General features: G+C 49.6%; 20 non-coding genes across 20 annotated transcripts; all 20 read right to left on the bottom strand.

Moving 5' to 3' along the window:
* Nucleotides 1-1185: 1185 nt before the first annotated feature.
* Nucleotides 1186-1301, bottom strand: LOC144538389 (U5 spliceosomal RNA). Its single transcript, XR_013504265.1, has one exon. It is a non-coding gene; the product is annotated as a U5 spliceosomal RNA (small nuclear RNA).
* A 583-nt stretch (nucleotides 1302-1884) lies between these two features.
* On the bottom strand, nucleotides 1885-2075 carry LOC144538364 (U2 spliceosomal RNA). Its single transcript, XR_013504240.1, has one exon. It is a non-coding gene; the product is annotated as a U2 spliceosomal RNA (small nuclear RNA).
* Nucleotides 2076-2242: 167 nt separating this feature from the next.
* Nucleotides 2243-2358, bottom strand: LOC144538387 (U5 spliceosomal RNA). The gene has a single exon (XR_013504263.1). It is a non-coding gene; the product is annotated as a U5 spliceosomal RNA (small nuclear RNA).
* Nucleotides 2359-2941: 583 nt separating this feature from the next.
* Nucleotides 2942-3124, bottom strand: LOC144538365 (U2 spliceosomal RNA). The gene has a single exon (XR_013504241.1). It is a non-coding gene; the product is annotated as a U2 spliceosomal RNA (small nuclear RNA).
* A 5284-nt stretch (nucleotides 3125-8408) lies between these two features.
* On the bottom strand, nucleotides 8409-8524 carry LOC139909712 (U5 spliceosomal RNA). The gene has a single exon (XR_011784529.1). It is a non-coding gene; the product is annotated as a U5 spliceosomal RNA (small nuclear RNA).
* A 583-nt stretch (nucleotides 8525-9107) lies between these two features.
* On the bottom strand, nucleotides 9108-9298 carry LOC139909713 (U2 spliceosomal RNA). The gene has a single exon (XR_011784530.2). It is a non-coding gene; the product is annotated as a U2 spliceosomal RNA (small nuclear RNA).
* A 167-nt stretch (nucleotides 9299-9465) lies between these two features.
* On the bottom strand, nucleotides 9466-9581 carry LOC144538386 (U5 spliceosomal RNA). Its single transcript, XR_013504262.1, has one exon. It is a non-coding gene; the product is annotated as a U5 spliceosomal RNA (small nuclear RNA).
* Nucleotides 9582-10164: 583 nt separating this feature from the next.
* Nucleotides 10165-10355, bottom strand: LOC144538363 (U2 spliceosomal RNA). The gene has a single exon (XR_013504239.1). It is a non-coding gene; the product is annotated as a U2 spliceosomal RNA (small nuclear RNA).
* A 167-nt stretch (nucleotides 10356-10522) lies between these two features.
* LOC144538385 (U5 spliceosomal RNA) lies at nucleotides 10523-10638 on the bottom strand. Its single transcript, XR_013504261.1, has one exon. It is a non-coding gene; the product is annotated as a U5 spliceosomal RNA (small nuclear RNA).
* A 583-nt stretch (nucleotides 10639-11221) lies between these two features.
* On the bottom strand, nucleotides 11222-11412 carry LOC144538362 (U2 spliceosomal RNA). Its single transcript, XR_013504238.1, has one exon. It is a non-coding gene; the product is annotated as a U2 spliceosomal RNA (small nuclear RNA).
* Nucleotides 11413-11579: 167 nt separating this feature from the next.
* LOC144538384 (U5 spliceosomal RNA) lies at nucleotides 11580-11695 on the bottom strand. Its single transcript, XR_013504260.1, has one exon. It is a non-coding gene; the product is annotated as a U5 spliceosomal RNA (small nuclear RNA).
* A 583-nt stretch (nucleotides 11696-12278) lies between these two features.
* Nucleotides 12279-12469, bottom strand: LOC144538361 (U2 spliceosomal RNA). Its single transcript, XR_013504237.1, has one exon. It is a non-coding gene; the product is annotated as a U2 spliceosomal RNA (small nuclear RNA).
* A 167-nt stretch (nucleotides 12470-12636) lies between these two features.
* LOC144538383 (U5 spliceosomal RNA) lies at nucleotides 12637-12752 on the bottom strand. Its single transcript, XR_013504259.1, has one exon. It is a non-coding gene; the product is annotated as a U5 spliceosomal RNA (small nuclear RNA).
* A 583-nt stretch (nucleotides 12753-13335) lies between these two features.
* LOC144538360 (U2 spliceosomal RNA) lies at nucleotides 13336-13526 on the bottom strand. The gene has a single exon (XR_013504236.1). It is a non-coding gene; the product is annotated as a U2 spliceosomal RNA (small nuclear RNA).
* A 167-nt stretch (nucleotides 13527-13693) lies between these two features.
* On the bottom strand, nucleotides 13694-13809 carry LOC144538382 (U5 spliceosomal RNA). Its single transcript, XR_013504258.1, has one exon. It is a non-coding gene; the product is annotated as a U5 spliceosomal RNA (small nuclear RNA).
* A 583-nt stretch (nucleotides 13810-14392) lies between these two features.
* LOC144538358 (U2 spliceosomal RNA) lies at nucleotides 14393-14583 on the bottom strand. The gene has a single exon (XR_013504234.1). It is a non-coding gene; the product is annotated as a U2 spliceosomal RNA (small nuclear RNA).
* A 167-nt stretch (nucleotides 14584-14750) lies between these two features.
* On the bottom strand, nucleotides 14751-14866 carry LOC144538381 (U5 spliceosomal RNA). Its single transcript, XR_013504257.1, has one exon. It is a non-coding gene; the product is annotated as a U5 spliceosomal RNA (small nuclear RNA).
* Nucleotides 14867-15449: 583 nt separating this feature from the next.
* On the bottom strand, nucleotides 15450-15640 carry LOC144538357 (U2 spliceosomal RNA). Its single transcript, XR_013504233.1, has one exon. It is a non-coding gene; the product is annotated as a U2 spliceosomal RNA (small nuclear RNA).
* A 167-nt stretch (nucleotides 15641-15807) lies between these two features.
* Nucleotides 15808-15923, bottom strand: LOC144538380 (U5 spliceosomal RNA). Its single transcript, XR_013504256.1, has one exon. It is a non-coding gene; the product is annotated as a U5 spliceosomal RNA (small nuclear RNA).
* A 583-nt stretch (nucleotides 15924-16506) lies between these two features.
* LOC144538356 (U2 spliceosomal RNA) lies at nucleotides 16507-16697 on the bottom strand. The gene has a single exon (XR_013504232.1). It is a non-coding gene; the product is annotated as a U2 spliceosomal RNA (small nuclear RNA).
* Nucleotides 16698-16855: the final 158 nt, after the last annotated feature.

Genomic DNA, 16855 nt, shown 5'->3' with positions numbered 1-16855 from the left:
TGCTCAAAAGCATGCCCAATTTCTCTACACTTCCCACAAACAATTTTTTGGCACGCTTCTACCAGGTGCCCATGCTCACCACACTTGCGGCAGAGCTTGGGTTGTCCCTGGTAGTGAATGTAGCCTCTGTTGTCTCCCAGAACTATCATTGATGGCAGATGTTTCAGGCCCTGGTAGCCCTGGGGGTCCTGCCATTGTTGAATGGGGACCCTCCAGGCGCAAGTCCAAATGCCATCCTCATCTCTCACTTTGGTAGCCTGGCCCTTAACAGTGCAATATCTTCCCAGCCACAAACAAATGTCATCTGCATTCACTGTCTCATTGAACATTCTGACAATAACCACTTTTGAGGCATTGTCAGTCAGTTTCTCTACATTGAAAGCAGAAAACTGGGTTTTTACCTTTTCAAAGCGTGTCCAAAATTCTCTATGCACAATCGCGGATCCGAAACTTACATCGAATCCTTTGTTGAAGGGAAGGGTCAAAATACAATTCAAGTCCTTTGCCGTGAAACCTAATGCCTTTTGTATGAGCTTCCTGGAGAAGTCCATTCTGGACATCTCCAGGAGCCTGCCATCTTTTTCTTTAAACTTAAAACGCACGCTGTGGTGCCTCCGCATGCCGGCATGGCCAGCCGACATGGTGGGGACACCACACGTTAAGAACAATTAAGAAAACTAAACCACCACGTACAAAAACCAAAGAACTAAAAACAGGGCTAAAAAGGAGAATAAAACAGTGAAATCACTCCTAAAAGATGAAATACAAAACACTTACCTTTTCTCGGGTGGTTTGGTCTTGGTGAAGGTCTCACAGAGGGCAGGCAAGCAAAGACTCTGAGCCGATGAATTCCTGTTGATGAAAGAAATACAACCACAAAAAATTGTAATATTTTTCACTTTAGGAATAAATATATTATCCTCCCAAGTGTGGGTAACAATCAATGCCACAAACAGGCAAGAATTTTTACCACCAGCAGGAGGCGATCGCAGTCTTAGCCAAAAGGCCGAGAAGCGATAAGAACTGGCCGTTGGCAGCACAAGGCCGCCCCTCCGGTCCGGTCCGTCCTCGTCGGGGTGTCACAGTATTTCGCCATAACAACTGCTGGTGCTTAGCACCTCCGCCCACAGAGTCTCTGGTGTACTTGTTGACCTAGTTTTCTATTTCCTTGCACAACGGTACAGGGCTCAGCCAAAGTGCTAAGCCCGCCAAAAATACCTTTAACTCTTTGGTGTTACTCTCCACGGAAGTCTTTAGTAAAAGGCGAAAGACTTATGCGTTATGAAGAGAAACCAGAGTAAGCACAGCCTCCGGCCACAAGAGCAGCCAAAGACCCTAGTCGTCTCGGTCAACAGCTTCACGGTGCTCCCCGTTTGGCTAGCTGCATAGCAAAGTACAGGCCACGCCTTTGCTGGCACTCCACCCCGCCTTCTCAGGAGCTTAATCCAATCCGATGACCCGGAAACTCATGCGTAGCCATTGCGCGCAGGCTCCTAGAGCCACTGCAATGACTGGTCAATCCCCCGTGCTCAAAATCACTGGTCTTGTTGTGTTAAAGTGCGCAAAGCTTGAGGGGAACAGGCCGCGCTTGTTTGTACAGCATGTCTACCCGTCGGGGCAATTGAACCCTTGTCCCCTGCGCAACAAGTAGGAAGATTGGCCACTGTACTAAGCAGGAGCACACTCTTTCACACCCTGAATAAGCTACCGGTGAGAATAGATTAGCTAAGGCAAACGGGGAGAAAACGCAGCACAGGCTGCTTTGACCAATTTCGAGGCGCACAAAAGCGCCGTCCACTTTGTTCTTGGTCTTTCGGTCAAATTAGGTATGACTTGCAGACTGGCTTTCCATGTTTTCAAACGTTGCTTTTCCACAGAGTGAGAGAAGGGTGCACCGTTCCCAGCGGCACTGCAATACCGGGTCGATGCGTGGAGCGAACGGAGCAAGCCCCTTTTTCAACTCCTGGTTCTAAAAATCCGTTTAATATGTTGTCCCCTTATAGAGGACGTATCAGATATTAAACTGATAAGAACAGATACTACACTTGATCTTAGCCAAAAGGCCGAGAAGCGATAACCCCTGGCCGTTGGCAGCACAAGGCCGCCCCTCCGGTCCGGTCCGTCCTCGTCGGGGTGTCACAGTATTTTGCCATAACAACTGCTGGTGCTTAGCACCTCCGCCCACGGAGTCTCTGGTGTACTTGTTGACCTAGTTTTCTATTTCCTTGCACAACGGTACAGGGCTCAGCCAAAGTGCTAAGCCCGCCAAAAATACCTTTAACTCTTTGGTGTTACTCTCCACGGAAGTCTTTAGTAAAAGGCGAAAGACTTATGCGTTATGAAGAGAAACCAGAGTAAGTACAGCCTCCGGCCACAAGAGCAGCCAAAGACCCTAGTCGTCTCGGTCAACAGCTTCACGGTGCTCCCCGTTTGGCTAGCTGCATAGCAAAGTACAGGCCACGCCTTTGCTGGCACTCCACCCCGCCTTCTCAGGAGCTTAATCCAATCCGATGACCCGGAAACTCATGCGTAGCCATTGCGCGCAGGCTCCTAGAGCCACTGCAATGACTGGTCAATCCCCCGTGCTCAAAATCACTGGTCTTGTTGTGTTAAAGTGCGCAAAGCTTGAGGGGAACAGGCCGCGCTTGTTTGTACAGCATGTCTACCCGTCGGGGCAATTGAACCCTTGTCCCCTGCGCAACAAGTAGGAAGATTGGCCACTGTACTAAGCAGGAGCACACTCTTTCACACCCTGAATAAGCTACCGGTGAGAATAGATTAGCTAAGGCAAACGGGGAGAAAACGCAGCACAGGCTGCTTTGACCAATTTCGAGGCGCACAAAAGCGCCGTCCACTTTGTTCTTGGTCTTTCGGTCAAATTAGGTATGACTTGCAGACTGGCTTTCCATGTTTTCAAACGTTGCTTTTCCACAGAGTGAGAGAAGGGTGCACCGTTCCCAGCGGCACTGCAATACCGGGTCGATGCGTGGAGCGAACGGAGCAAGCCCCTTTTTCAACTCCTGGTTCTAAAAATCCGTTTAATATGTTGTCCCCTTATAGAGGACGTATCAGATATTAAACTGATAAGAACAGATACTACACTTGATCTTAGCCAAGAGGCGATTCTTCTTTGTGGCTGCGTCCTAGGCCTGCCGCCTGCAGCGACGGCTGCTTGCACCGCCGCTGTGGCCATCTGGATCGCAGCCACGGGGGGGATCTGCATGTGCTTCCTTACCAGCAGGTTTCTGGAGGTCCATATGGCGTCTTTGATGGCGGCCAGGGTGAGCCACTGTTTGGCAAAGTCTGCTGGTAATGTTTGTTCCTGGCCCACCCCGTACAGCACTAGCTGTGCTGTCAGGACCTCCCCTGCTGGTAAGTACGGGAATTTTAGGGAGCCGGCCATTGCCCACTGGTCTACAGCAGCGCTGCACTCCCAGAGCAGATGCCTCACCGACTCAGGTGCGCCACACCCCGGTCGGGGGCAAGTTGAGAGCGTTGACATGCCCCGGGAGTGCATTACGGACCTGACTGGGAGGATCTCATGAGCCACCATCCACGACAGGTCCCGGAGTCTGTTCGGGAGGGCGGGATGGTTTACGTTGCGCCAAACTGTTGAGGACTCACCTATTGTGAGCCCGCGCACTGGATACATTGATTCCCGCTCCTGCACAACAGAGAGAAGAGAGCGATGGTGGGTTAAAATAGACAGCTCCTCTTGCTCTAGTTTAAAATGCTTTAAGAATTTCCGGATAAAAGCGTAGGCCGGTGGCAGATTAAAAGACACAGGTACTCTAAGATCAACGGGTAAAACTTTTAGGTGTCTGAGGTAGGACCCCATCCAGAATCGTGCCATTGCTGTCGTTTTGTCATCTCTGGATGGGGCTGTGGCGTAGGTGATGTGCAGGGTGCTGTATCGGCTTCCTAAAAACTGGTGTAGGTCCGGGACTCCCTTTCCTCCTTTCTCTTTCGGCTTTTTCATCACCTCTCTCCTCAGCCTCTCCCACTTGGACCCCCACAGGAAATAAAAGATGGCGCGTTCCAGATCTAAAAGCACTCTTCGTGGTGGGATAAAAACAGAACTGATTAATAAAAGCAAAGGTAAAATCACTGCTTTAATGATTAAAACCTTTCCTTCCATTGTCAGTCTTCTAAGTCCCCAGTACCCTAGTCTCTGTCTAACTTTCCCTACCACGTCTGGCCAGTTTCCTTTTCCTCCCCCCTCCCTGTCAAATTTAACCCCCAGTATTTTTTGGTCAGTCTGGGTCACAGTCAAGGGGAGTCCTGTCGTCTCGGTCGCTGTCCACGGTCCGTAAGTTTGGGCTTGAGTCTTATCTCGGTTAAGCTTTGACCCAGAGGCCTGTCCGAACCAGTCAGTCAAGTCCAGTGTCCTGTTGACAGATAAAAGGTCAGTACATAAAATGTTAAAATCGTCCATATATATTGCACATTTGGTGGTCAATCCCCCGCTCCCCGGGATTGCCACCCCATTGATTCTTTGGTCCCTTCTCAAGATCTGTGCCAACGGCTCTATACAGGTCACGTAGAGGAGGGCTGATAACGGACAACCCTGACGGACACCGCAGTGTATGTTAACTGCTTTTGTTAGATGCCCATTAACAACAAATCTGCTGGTAATGTCCCGGTACAGCAATCCCACCCAAGCTATAAACCTTTCTGGAAACCCCATTTTTTGCAGTACCTGGAAAAGGTACTGGTGCGAGATCCGATCAAAGGCTTTCTCAAAATCTAAATTTAGGACTACTAGCCGGATGTTTCTGTCTCTCGCATAACAGATGGTGTCTCGGATCAGTACGAGGCTGTCGGTGATCTTCCTCCCCGGGATGGCACAGGCTTGATCCGGGTGAATCACCTCCTCTAAAACCAGGGACATACGAGCAGATAAAAGTTTACTAAAAAGTTTGCAGTCAAGATTTAAGAGGGTGATAGGTCTCCAGTTTTTCAGTTCAGTCCTGTCATTTTTTTTGTATAGTAGAGTCACTATCCCTGCTCTAAAACTGTCAGGTAGTCTGTCTAGTCCTTCGAAATCCATAAAAACAGAAAGTAGGTCCGGTGCTAAAATGTCCCAAAAAGTCAGATAAAAGTCCAAGGGAAGCCCGTCTTCTCCTGGGGACTTCCCTTTCTTAAAATTTTGTACACATTTATCTAACTCTAAAAGGGTAAAACCTTGGGTTAAAAGCACACTGTCCTTTACTGTTTTGTCAATGAATTTTAAAACCTCTGTCATGGTGTCTGTTTTAATATTTTTTTCTTTGTAAAGATCCCCGTAAAAGCTCTCTATAGTGTCTTTGATTTCTTCTGTTGTGTTTGCTGTGTACCCACTTTCTTTTTTTAGTTGTAAAATACCCCCCCCTTTGTTGACAATTTTCTTAAAAAAATATCTGGTACACTTTTCCCCTTCCTCGATCTCCCTTTCTTTACTTCTTAGAATGACACCCTTACTTTTAATGTCTGCTAAAACCGACATTTCTGTTTTGACTTGTTTAATATCTTCGCTAAAATCCATGCCCTGTTGCTGTAGTTTAAAATAGCGCTGTAGTCGCTTCTGCAGTCCCAGCATGCGTCTGTTTTCCTTATCTTTTTTCTTTTGACCTGCCTTTCTAAAAAAAGTCTGGGTCTTTCCCTTCACCATTTCCCACCAGTGTGCACGTGTGTCGTACAAGTCTTGAAGGGTCTGCCACTCTTTATACTGCTCCCTGAACTGGCTAACTAACTCCCTATCCTCTAACAGGGAGCAGTTGAGCTTCCACAGACCACTTCCTGTTGTCAAACCCGAAAAAGGTGAGAGGGTGCAGGAGAGCATTATGTGATCAGAGAAGAAAACAGGGGTCAATCTAGCATCGGTTGGCGGGCAGTCCCTTGTAAAAATATAGTCTATGCGAGAGGCTCTGTTGCCGTCACCACTGAACCAGGTGAAGCCTTCCTCTCCGGGATGCATGATTTTAAAACAGTCTTGGAGTTTAAAATCCCTGCATAAACCCTGCAATAAACACGATGTTTTATCAATTTTAAAATCCTCCCCTGCCCCCTTCCTATCCTTGCTGGATAAAACACAGTTAAAATCCCCTCCTACCACTAGCGGTGCCCTACCCAGCAAGTGGGACTGCAGGTCTTCTAAAAGGTCATACCTGTCGTTTCTGTCGTTAAAACCATAAATATTTAGTACGTTAAAATCCTTTCCCATGTACGTCAGATGTGCTAAAAGTGCCCGCCCGTCTCTCACCACAGTGCTGCCCTTCACCAGAATAGAGGGGTTTTTAATTAAAATGGCCACTCCATCGTTCCTGTTTTCATTTGATCCGCTCCATATGGATTCTTGTGGCCACTTCTCCTCCCATTCCCTGTAGTGTTTTAAAAACGGTATGGCACACTCCTGGAGTAAAAACACATCTGCATTAAAAGCACTCAGAAAGGATAAAACTGTTGTGGCTCTAACTCCTGACCTCACACTTCTCACATTGAGGGTGGAAATGATGAGGGTCATGTGTATTATGTTTAAAACAACAGGCATGACAGTTTAAAAGAATTGAAATAACAGGGTTAAAAACCTAAAAGAGAAATGCAGCTAACCAAATAATTGTGAATGCAGCTCTTCCTTTCCCTTTATGGGGGAAAGGGGAGGGGTCTGAGCTCCATTCCCTTTCCGGACTCTGGCAGCTGGTCTTGCGGGTAATGCCGCGTTCAGTACTGAGTCCTTGGGGGTTGATTGCAGAGCTACATTTAAAAAGGAGACCTGGTTTGGAGAACTGGAGGGGAAGACTCTGGACTCCTCCACAGACGAGCTGTCTGAGGGGTACACAGCTCTCCCCCGCTTCCCTGAGGCTCCAGGAGTCTCAGGGGACAGTTCTGAAGCAGGCCTCTTGATTTGCTGGGCATCGGGGAGGGGGCCATCATTTCCAGTTCCGCTCTCTGCCTGCATTGCCTCCTCTCCCTCAGCACTCTCCATTTGTGGGGCAATAACAGGCCCCTCCCCCTCTCCCGCCTCACCTGATCCCTCTCCTCCAACCACAGGATTTGGCGGGAGATTTGAATTTTCTAGCCCAGCCTTTTCAATTTGCTCTCCAACTGCCTCCCTTTGTCCACCATCTTGTTCCTCATTCTCGGCCTTCTTGTTAGCCTTTAGCTTGTTGGCAAAGGATTTTGGGCAATCTCTGAAGATATGATTTGACTCTCCACAAAGATTACACTTTCTGCCATTTGGACACTGCTCAAAAGCATGCCCAATTTCTCTACACTTCCCACAAACAATTTTTTGGCACGCTTCTACCAGGTGCCCATGCTCACCACACTTGCGGCAGAGCTTGGGTTGTCCCTGGTAGTGAATGTAGCCTCTGTTGTCTCCCAGAACTATCATTGATGGCAGATGTTTCAGGCCCTGGTAGCCCTGGGGGTCCTGCCATTGTTGAATGGGGACCCTCCAGGCGCAAGTCCAAATGCCATCCTCATCTCTCACTTTGGTAGCCTGGCCCTTAACAGTGCAATATCTTCCCAGCCACAAACAAATGTCATCTGCATTCACTGTCTCATTGAACATTCTGACAATAACCACTTTTGAGGCATTGTCAGTCAGTTTCTCTACATTGAAAGCAGAAAACTGGGTTTTTACCTTTTCAAAGCGTGTCCAAAATTCTCTATGCACAATCGCGGATCCGAAACTTACATCGAATCCTTTGTTGAAGGGAAGGGTCAAAATACAATTCAAGTCCTTTGCCGTGAAACCTAATGCCTTTTGTATGAGCTTCCTGGAGAAGTCCATTCTGGACATCTCCAGGAGCCTGCCATCTTTTTCTTTAAACTTAAAACGCACGCTGTGGTGCCTCCGCATGCCGGCATGGCCAGCCGACATGGTGGGGACACCACACGTTAAGAACAATTAAGAAAACTAAACCACCACGTACAAAAACCAAAGAACTAAAAACAGGGCTAAAAAGGAGAATAAAACAGTGAAATCACTCCTAAAAGGTGAAATACAAAACACTTACCTTTTCTCGGGTGGTTTGGTCTTGGTGAAGGTCTCACAGAGGGCAGGCAAGCAAAGACTCTGAGCCGATGAATTCCTGTTGGTGAAAGAAATACAACCACAAAAAATTGTAATATTTTTCACTTTAGGAATAAATATATTATCCTCCCAAGTGTGGGTAACAATCAATGCCACAAACAGGCAAGAATTTTTACCACCAGCAGGAGGCGATCGCAGTCTTAGCCAAAAGGCCGAGAAGCGATAACCCCTGGCCGTTGGCAGCACAAGGCCGCCCCTCCGGTCCGGTCCGTCCTCGTCGGGGTGTCACAGTATTTTGCCATAACAACTGCTGGTGCTTAGCACCTCCGCCCACGGAGTCTCTGGTGTACTTGTTGACCTAGTTTTCTATTTCCTTGCACAACGGTACAGGGCTCAGCCAAAGTGCTAAGCCCGCCAAAAATACCTTTAACTCTTTGGTGTTACTCTCCACGGAAGTCTTTAGTAAAAGGCGAAAGACTTATGCGTTATGAAGAGAAACCAGAGTAAGTACAGCCTCCGGCCACAAGAGCAGCCAAAGACCCTAGTCGTCTCGGTCAACAGCTTCACGGTGCTCCCCGTTTGGCTAGCTGCATAGCAAAGTACAGGCCACGCCTTTGCTGGCACTCCACCCCGCCTTCTCAGGAGCTTAATCCAATCCGATGACCCGGAAACTCATGCGTAGCCATTGCGCGCAGGCTCCTAGAGCCACTGCAATGACTGGTCAATCCCCCGTGCTCAAAATCACTGGTCTTGTTGTGTTAAAGTGCGCAAAGCTTGAGGGGAACAGGCCGCGCTTGTTTGTACAGCATGTCTACCCGTCGGGGCAATTGAACCCTTGTCCCCTGCGCAACAAGTAGGAAGATTGGCCACTGTACTAAGCAGGAGCACACTCTTTCACACCCTGAATAAGCTACCGGTGAGAATAGATTAGCTAAGGCAAACGGGGAGAAAACGCAGCACAGGCTGCTTTGACCAATTTCGAGGCGCACAAAAGCGCCGTCCACTTTGTTCTTGGTCTTTCGGTCAAATTAGGTATGACTTGCAGACTGGCTTTCCATGTTTTCAAACGTTGCTTTTCCACAGAGTGAGAGAAGGGTGCACCGTTCCCAGCGGCACTGCAATACCGGGTCGATGCGTGGAGCGAACGGAGCAAGCCCCTTTTTCAACTCCTGGTTCTAAAAATCCGTTTAATATGTTGTCCCCTTATAGAGGACGTATCAGATATTAAACTGATAAGAACAGATACTACACTTGATCTTAGCCAAAAGGCCGAGAAGCGATAACCCCTGGCCGTTGGCAGCACAAGGCCGCCCCTCCGGTCCGGTCCGTCCTCGTCGGGGTGTCACAGTATTTTGCCATAACAACTGCTGGTGCTTAGCACCTCCGCCCACGGAGTCTCTGGTGTACTTGTTGACCTAGTTTTCTATTTCCTTGCACAACGGTACAGGGCTCAGCCAAAGTGCTAAGCCCGCCAAAAATACCTTTAACTCTTTGGTGTTACTCTCCACGGAAGTCTTTAGTAAAAGGCGAAAGACTTATGCGTTATGAAGAGAAACCAGAGTAAGTACAGCCTCCGGCCACAAGAGCAGCCAAAGACCCTAGTCGTCTCGGTCAACAGCTTCACGGTGCTCCCCGTTTGGCTAGCTGCATAGCAAAGTACAGGCCACGCCTTTGCTGGCACTCCACCCCGCCTTCTCAGGAGCTTAATCCAATCCGATGACCCGGAAACTCATGCGTAGCCATTGCGCGCAGGCTCCTAGAGCCACTTCAATGACTGGTCAATCCCCCGTGCTCAAAATCACTGGTCTTGTTGTGTTAAAGTGCGCAAAGCTTGAGGGGAACAGGCCGCGCTTGTTTGTACAGCATGTCTACCCGTCGGGGCAATTGAACCCTTGTCCCCTGCGCAACAAGTAGGAAGATTGGCCACTGTACTAAGCAGGAGCACACTCTTTCACACCCTGAATAAGCTACCGGTGAGAATAGATTAGCTAAGGCAAACGGGGAGAAAACGCAGCACAGGCTGCTTTGACCAATTTCGAGGCGCACAAAAGCGCCGTCCACTTTGTTCTTGGTCTTTCGGTCAAATTAGGTATGACTTGCAGACTGGCTTTCCATGTTTTCAAACGTTGCTTTTCCACAGAGTGAGAGAAGGGTGCACCGTTCCCAGCGGCACTGCAATACCGGGTCGATGCGTGGAGCGAACGGAGCAAGCCCCTTTTTCAACTCCTGGTTCTAAAAATCCGTTTAATATGTTGTCCCCTTATAGAGGACGTATCAGATATTAAACTGATAAGAACAGATACTACACTTGATCTTAGCCAAAAGGCCGAGAAGCGATAACCCCTGGCCGTTGGCAGCACAAGGCCGCCCCTCCGGTCCGGTCCGTCCTCGTCGGGGTGTCACAGTATTTTGCCATAACAACTGCTGGTGCTTAGCACCTCCGCCCACGGAGTCTCTGGTGTACTTGTTGACCTAGTTTTCTATTTCCTTGCACAACGGTACAGGGCTCAGCCAAAGTGCTAAGCCCGCCAAAAATACCTTTAACTCTTTGGTGTTACTCTCCACGGAAGTCTTTAGTAAAAGGCGAAAGACTTATGCGTTATGAAGAGAAACCAGAGTAAGTACAGCCTCCGGCCACAAGAGCAGCCAAAGACCCTAGTCGTCTCGGTCAACAGCTTCACGGTGCTCCCCGTTTGGCTAGCTGCATAGCAAAGTACAGGCCACGCCTTTGCTGGCACTCCACCCCGCCTTCTCAGGAGCTTAATCCAATCCGATGACCCGGAAACTCATGCGTAGCCATTGCGCGCAGGCTCCTAGAGCCACTGCAATGACTGGTCAATCCCCCGTGCTCAAAATCACTGGTCTTGTTGTGTTAAAGTGCGCAAAGCTTGAGGGGAACAGGCCGCGCTTGTTTGTACAGCATGTCTACCCGTCGGGGCAATTGAACCCTTGTCCCCTGCGCAACAAGTAGGAAGATTGGCCACTGTACTAAGCAGGAGCACACTCTTTCACACCCTGAATAAGCTACCGGTGAGAATAGATTAGCTAAGGCAAACGGGGAGAAAACGCAGCACAGGCTGCTTTGACCAATTTCGAGGCGCACAAAAGCGCCGTCCACTTTGTTCTTGGTCTTTCGGTCAAATTAGGTATGACTTGCAGACTGGCTTTCCATGTTTTCAAACGTTGCTTTTCCACAGAGTGAGAGAAGGGTGCACCGTTCCCAGCGGCACTGCAATACCGGGTCGATGCGTGGAGCGAACGGAGCAAGCCCCTTTTTCAACTCCTGGTTCTAAAAATCCGTTTAATATGTTGTCCCCTTATAGAGGACGTATCAGATATTAAACTGATAAGAACAGATACTACACTTGATCTTAGCCAAAAGGCCGAGAAGCGATAACCCCTGGCCGTTGGCAGCACAAGGCCGCCCCTCCGGTCCGGTCCGTCCTCGTCGGGGTGTCACAGTATTTTGCCATAACAACTGCTGGTGCTTAGCACCTCCGCCCACGGAGTCTCTGGTGTACTTGTTGACCTAGTTTTCTATTTCCTTGCACAACGGTACAGGGCTCAGCCAAAGTGCTAAGCCCGCCAAAAATACCTTTAACTCTTTGGTGTTACTCTCCACGGAAGTCTTTAGTAAAAGGCGAAAGACTTATGCGTTATGAAGAGAAACCAGAGTAAGTACAGCCTCCGGCCACAAGAGCAGCCAAAGACCCTAGTCGTCTCGGTCAACAGCTTCACGGTGCTCCCCGTTTGGCTAGCTGCATAGCAAAGTACAGGCCACGCCTTTGCTGGCACTCCACCCCGCCTTCTCAGGAGCTTAATCCAATCCGATGACCCGGAAACTCATGCGTAGCCATTGCGCGCAGGCTCCTAGAGCCACTGCAATGACTGGTCAATCCCCCGTGCTCAAAATCACTGGTCTTGTTGTGTTAAAGTGCGCAAAGCTTGAGGGGAACAGGCCGCGCTTGTTTGTACAGCATGTCTACCCGTCGGGGCAATTGAACCCTTGTCCCCTGCGCAACAAGTAGGAAGATTGGCCACTGTACTAAGCAGGAGCACACTCTTTCACACCCTGAATAAGCTACCGGTGAGAATAGATTAGCTAAGGCAAACGGGGAGAAAACGCAGCACAGGCTGCTTTGACCAATTTCGAGGCGCACAAAAGCGCCGTCCACTTTGTTCTTGGTCTTTCGGTCAAATTAGGTATGACTTGCAGACTGGCTTTCCATGTTTTCAAACGTTGCTTTTCCACAGAGTGAGAGAAGGGTGCACCGTTCCCAGCGGCACTGCAATACCGGGTCGATGCGTGGAGCGAACGGAGCAAGCCCCTTTTTCAACTCCTGGTTCTAAAAATCCGTTTAATATGTTGTCCCCTTATAGAGGACGTATCAGATATTAAACTGATAAGAACAGATACTACACTTGATCTTAGCCAAAAGGCCGAGAAGCGATAACCCCTGGCCGTTGGCAGCACAAGGCCGCCCCTCCGGTCCGGTCCGTCCTCGTCGGGGTGTCACAGTATTTTGCCATAACAACTGCTGGTGCTTAGCACCTCCGCCCACGGAGTCTCTGGTGTACTTGTTGACCTAGTTTTCTATTTCCTTGCACAACGGTACAGGGCTCAGCCAAAGTGCTAAGCCCGCCAAAAATACCTTTAACTCTTTGGTGTTACTCTCCACGGAAGTCTTTAGTAAAAGGCGAAAGACTTATGCGTTATGAAGAGAAACCAGAGTAAGTACAGCCTCCGGCCACAAGAGCAGCCAAAGACCCTAGTCGTCTCGGTCAACAGCTTCACGGTGCTCCCCGTTTGGCTAGCTGCATAGCAAAGTACAGGCCACGCCTTTGCTGGCACTCCACCCCGCCTTCTCAGGAGCTTAATCCAATCCGATGACCCGGAAACTCATGCGTAGCCATTGCGCGCAGGCTCCTAGAGCCACTGCAATGACTGGTCAATCCCCCGTGCTCAAAATCACTGGTCTTGTTGTGTTAAAGTGCGCAAAGCTTGAGGGGAACAGGCCGCGCTTGTTTGTACAGCATGTCTACCCGTCGGGGCAATTGAACCCTTGTCCCCTGCGCAACAAGTAGGAAGATTGGCCACTGTACTAAGCAGGAGCACACTCTTTCACACCCTGAATAAGCTACCGGTGAGAATAGATTAGCTAAGGCAAACGGGGAGAAAACGCAGCACAGGCTGCTTTGACCAATTTCGAGGCGCACAAAAGCGCCGTCCACTTTGTTCTTGGTCTTTCGGTCAAATTAGGTATGACTTGCAGACTGGCTTTCCATGTTTTCAAACGTTGCTTTTCCACAGAGTGAGAGAAGGGTGCACCGTTCCCAGCGGCACTGCAATACCGGGTCGATGCGTGGAGCGAACGGAGCAAGCCCCTTTTTCAACTCCTGGTTCTAAAAATCCGTTTAATATGTTGTCCCCTTATAGAGGACGTATCAGATATTAAACTGATAAGAACAGATACTACACTTGATCTTAGCCAAAAGGCCGAGAAGCGATAACCCCTGGCCGTTGGCAGCACAAGGCCGCCCCTCCGGTCCGGTCCGTCCTCGTCGGGGTGTCACAGTATTTTGCCATAACAACTGCTGGTGCTTAGCACCTCCGCCCACGGAGTCTCTGGTGTACTTGTTGACCTAGTTTTCTATTTCCTTGCACAACGGTACAGGGCTCAGCCAAAGTGCTAAGCCCGCCAAAAATACCTTTAACTCTTTGGTGTTACTCTCCACGGAAGTCTTTAGTAAAAGGCGAAAGACTTATGCGTTATGAAGAGAAACCAGAGTAAGTACAGCCTCCGGCCACAAGAGCAGCCAAAGACCCTAGTCGTCTCGGTCAACAGCTTCACGGTGCTCCCCGTTTGGCTAGCTGCATAGCAAAGTACAGGCCACGCCTTTGCTGGCACTCCACCCCGCCTTCTCAGGAGCTTAATCCAATCCGATGACCCGGAAACTCATGCGTAGCCATTGCGCGCAGGCTCCTAGAGCCACTGCAATGACTGGTCAATCCCCCGTGCTCAAAATCACTGGTCTTGTTGTGTTAAAGTGCGCAAAGCTTGAGGGGAACAGGCCGCGCTTGTTTGTACAGCATGTCTACCCGTCGGGGCAATTGAACCCTTGTCCCCTGCGCAACAAGTAGGAAGATTGGCCACTGTACTAAGCAGGAGCACACTCTTTCACACCCTGAATAAGCTACCGGTGAGAATAGATTAGCTAAGGCAAACGGGGAGAAAACGCAGCACAGGCTGCTTTGACCAATTTCGAGGCGCACAAAAGCGCCGTCCACTTTGTTCTTGGTCTTTCGGTCAAATTAGGTATGACTTGCAGACTGGCTTTCCATGTTTTCAAACGTTGCTTTTCCACAGAGTGAGAGAAGGGTGCACCGTTCCCAGCGGCACTGCAATACCGGGTCGATGCGTGGAGCGAACGGAGCAAGCCCCTTTTTCAACTCCTGGTTCTAAAAATCCGTTTAATATGTTGTCCCCTTATAGAGGACGTATCAGATATTAAACTGATAAGAACAGATACTACACTTGATCTTAGCCAAAAGGCCGAGAAGCGATAACCCCTGGCCGTTGGCAGCACAAGGCCGCCCCTCCGGTCCGGTCCGTCCTCGTCGGGGTGTCACAGTATTTTGCCATAACAACTGCTGGTGCTTAGCACCTCCGCCCACGGAGTCTCTGGTGTACTTGTTGACCTAGTTTTCTATTTCCTTGCACAACGGTACAGGGCTCAGCCAAAGTGCTAAGCCCGCCAAAAATACCTTTAACTCTTTGGTGTTACTCTCCACGGAAGTCTTTAGTAAAAGGCGAAAGACTTATGCGTTATGAAGAGAAACCAGAGTAAGTACAGCCTCCGGCCACAAGAGCAGCCAAAGACCCTAGTCGTCTCGGTCAACAGCTTCACGGTGCTCCCCGTTTGGCTAGCTGCATAGCAAAGTACAGGCCACGCCTTTGCTGGCACTCCACCCCGCCTTCTCAGGAGCTTAATCCAATCCGATGACCCGGAAACTCATGCGTAGCCATTGCGCGCAGGCTCCTAGAGCCACTGCAATGACTGGTCAATCCCCCGTGCTCAAAATCACTGGTCTTGTTGTGTTAAAGTGCGCAAAGCTTGAGGGGAACAGGCCGCGCTTGTTTGTACAGCATGTCTACCCGTCGGGGCAATTGAACCCTTGTCCCCTGCGCAACAAGTAGGAAGATTGGCCACTGTACTAAGCAGGAGCACACTCTTTCACACCCTGAATAAGCTACCGGTGAGAATAGATTAGCTAAGGCAAACGGGGAGAAAACGCAGCACAGGCTGCTTTGACCAATTTCGAGGCGCACAAAAGCGCCGTCCACTTTGTTCTTGGTCTTTCGGTCAAATTAGGTATGACTTGCAGACTGGCTTTCCATGTTTTCAAACGTTGCTTTTCCACAGAGTGAGAGAAGGGTGCACCGTTCCCAGCGGCACTGCAATACCGGGTCGATGCGTGGAGCGAACGGAGCAAGCCCCTTTTTCAACTCCTGGTTCTAAAAATCCGTTTAATATGTTGTCCCCTTATAGAGGACGTATCAGATATTAAACTGATAAGAACAGATACTACACTTGATCTTAGCCAAAAGGCCGAGAAGCGATAACCCCTGGCCGTTGGCAGCACAAGGCCGCCCCTCCGGTCCGGTCCGTCCTCGTCGGGGTGTCACAGTATTTTGCCATAACAACTGCTGGTGCTTAGCACCTCCGCCCACGGAGTCTCTGGTGTACTTGTTGACCTAGTTTTCTATTTCCTTGCACAACGGTACAGGGCTCAGCCAAAGTGCTAAGCCCGCCAAAAATACCTTTAACTCTTTGGTGTTACTCTCCACGGAAGTCTTTAGTAAAAGGCGAAAGACTTATGCGTTATGAAGAGAAACCAGAGTAAGTACAGCCTCCGGCCACAAGAGCAGCCAAAGACCCTAGTCGTCTCGGTCAACAGCTTCACGGTGCTCCCCGTTTGGCTAGCTGCATAGCAAAGTACAGGCCACGCCTTTGCTGGCACTCCACCCCGCCTTCTCAGGAGCTTAATCCAATCCGATGACCCGGAAACTCATGCGTAGCCATTGCGCGCAGGCTCCTAGAGCCACTGCAATGACTGGTCAATCCCCCGTGCTCAAAATCACTGGTCTTGTTGTGTTAAAGTGCGCAAAGCTTGAGGGGAACAGGCCGCGCTTGTTTGTACAGCATGTCTACCCGTCGGGGCAATTGAACCCTTGTCCCCTGCGCAACAAGTAGGAAGATTGGCCACTGTACTAAGCAGGAGCACACTCTTTCACACCCTGAATAAGCTACCGGTGAGAATAGATTAGCTAAGGCAAACGGGGAGAAAACGCAGCACAGGCTGCTTTGACCAATTTCGAGGCGCACAAAAGCGCCGTCCACTTTGTTCTTGGTCTTTCGGTCAAATTAGGTATGACTTGCAGACTGGCTTTCCATGTTTTCAAACGTTGCTTTTCCACAGAGTGAGAGAAGGGTGCACCGTTCCCAGCGGCACTGCAATACCGGGTCGATGCGTGGAGCGAACGGAGCAAGCCCCTTTTTCAACTCCTGGTTCTAAAAATCCGTTTAATATGTTGTCCCCTTATAGAGGACGTATCAGATATTAAACTGATAAGAACAGATACTACACTTGATCTTAGCCAAAAGGCCGAGAAGCGATAACCCCTGGCCGTTGGCAGCACAAGGCCGCCCCTCCGGTCCGGTCCGTCCTCGTCGGGGTGTCACAGTATTTTGCCATAACAACTGCTGGTGCTTAGCACCTCCGCCCACGGAGTCTCTGGTGTACTTGTTGACCTAGTTTTCTATTTCCTTGCACAA

This window comes from Centroberyx gerrardi, unplaced genomic scaffold (assembly GCF_048128805.1).
Source record: "Centroberyx gerrardi isolate f3 unplaced genomic scaffold, fCenGer3.hap1.cur.20231027 Scaffold_454, whole genome shotgun sequence".
NCBI lineage: Eukaryota > Metazoa > Chordata > Actinopteri > Beryciformes > Berycidae > Centroberyx > Centroberyx gerrardi.
This window is presented reverse-complemented; position numbering and strand designations above follow the sequence as displayed.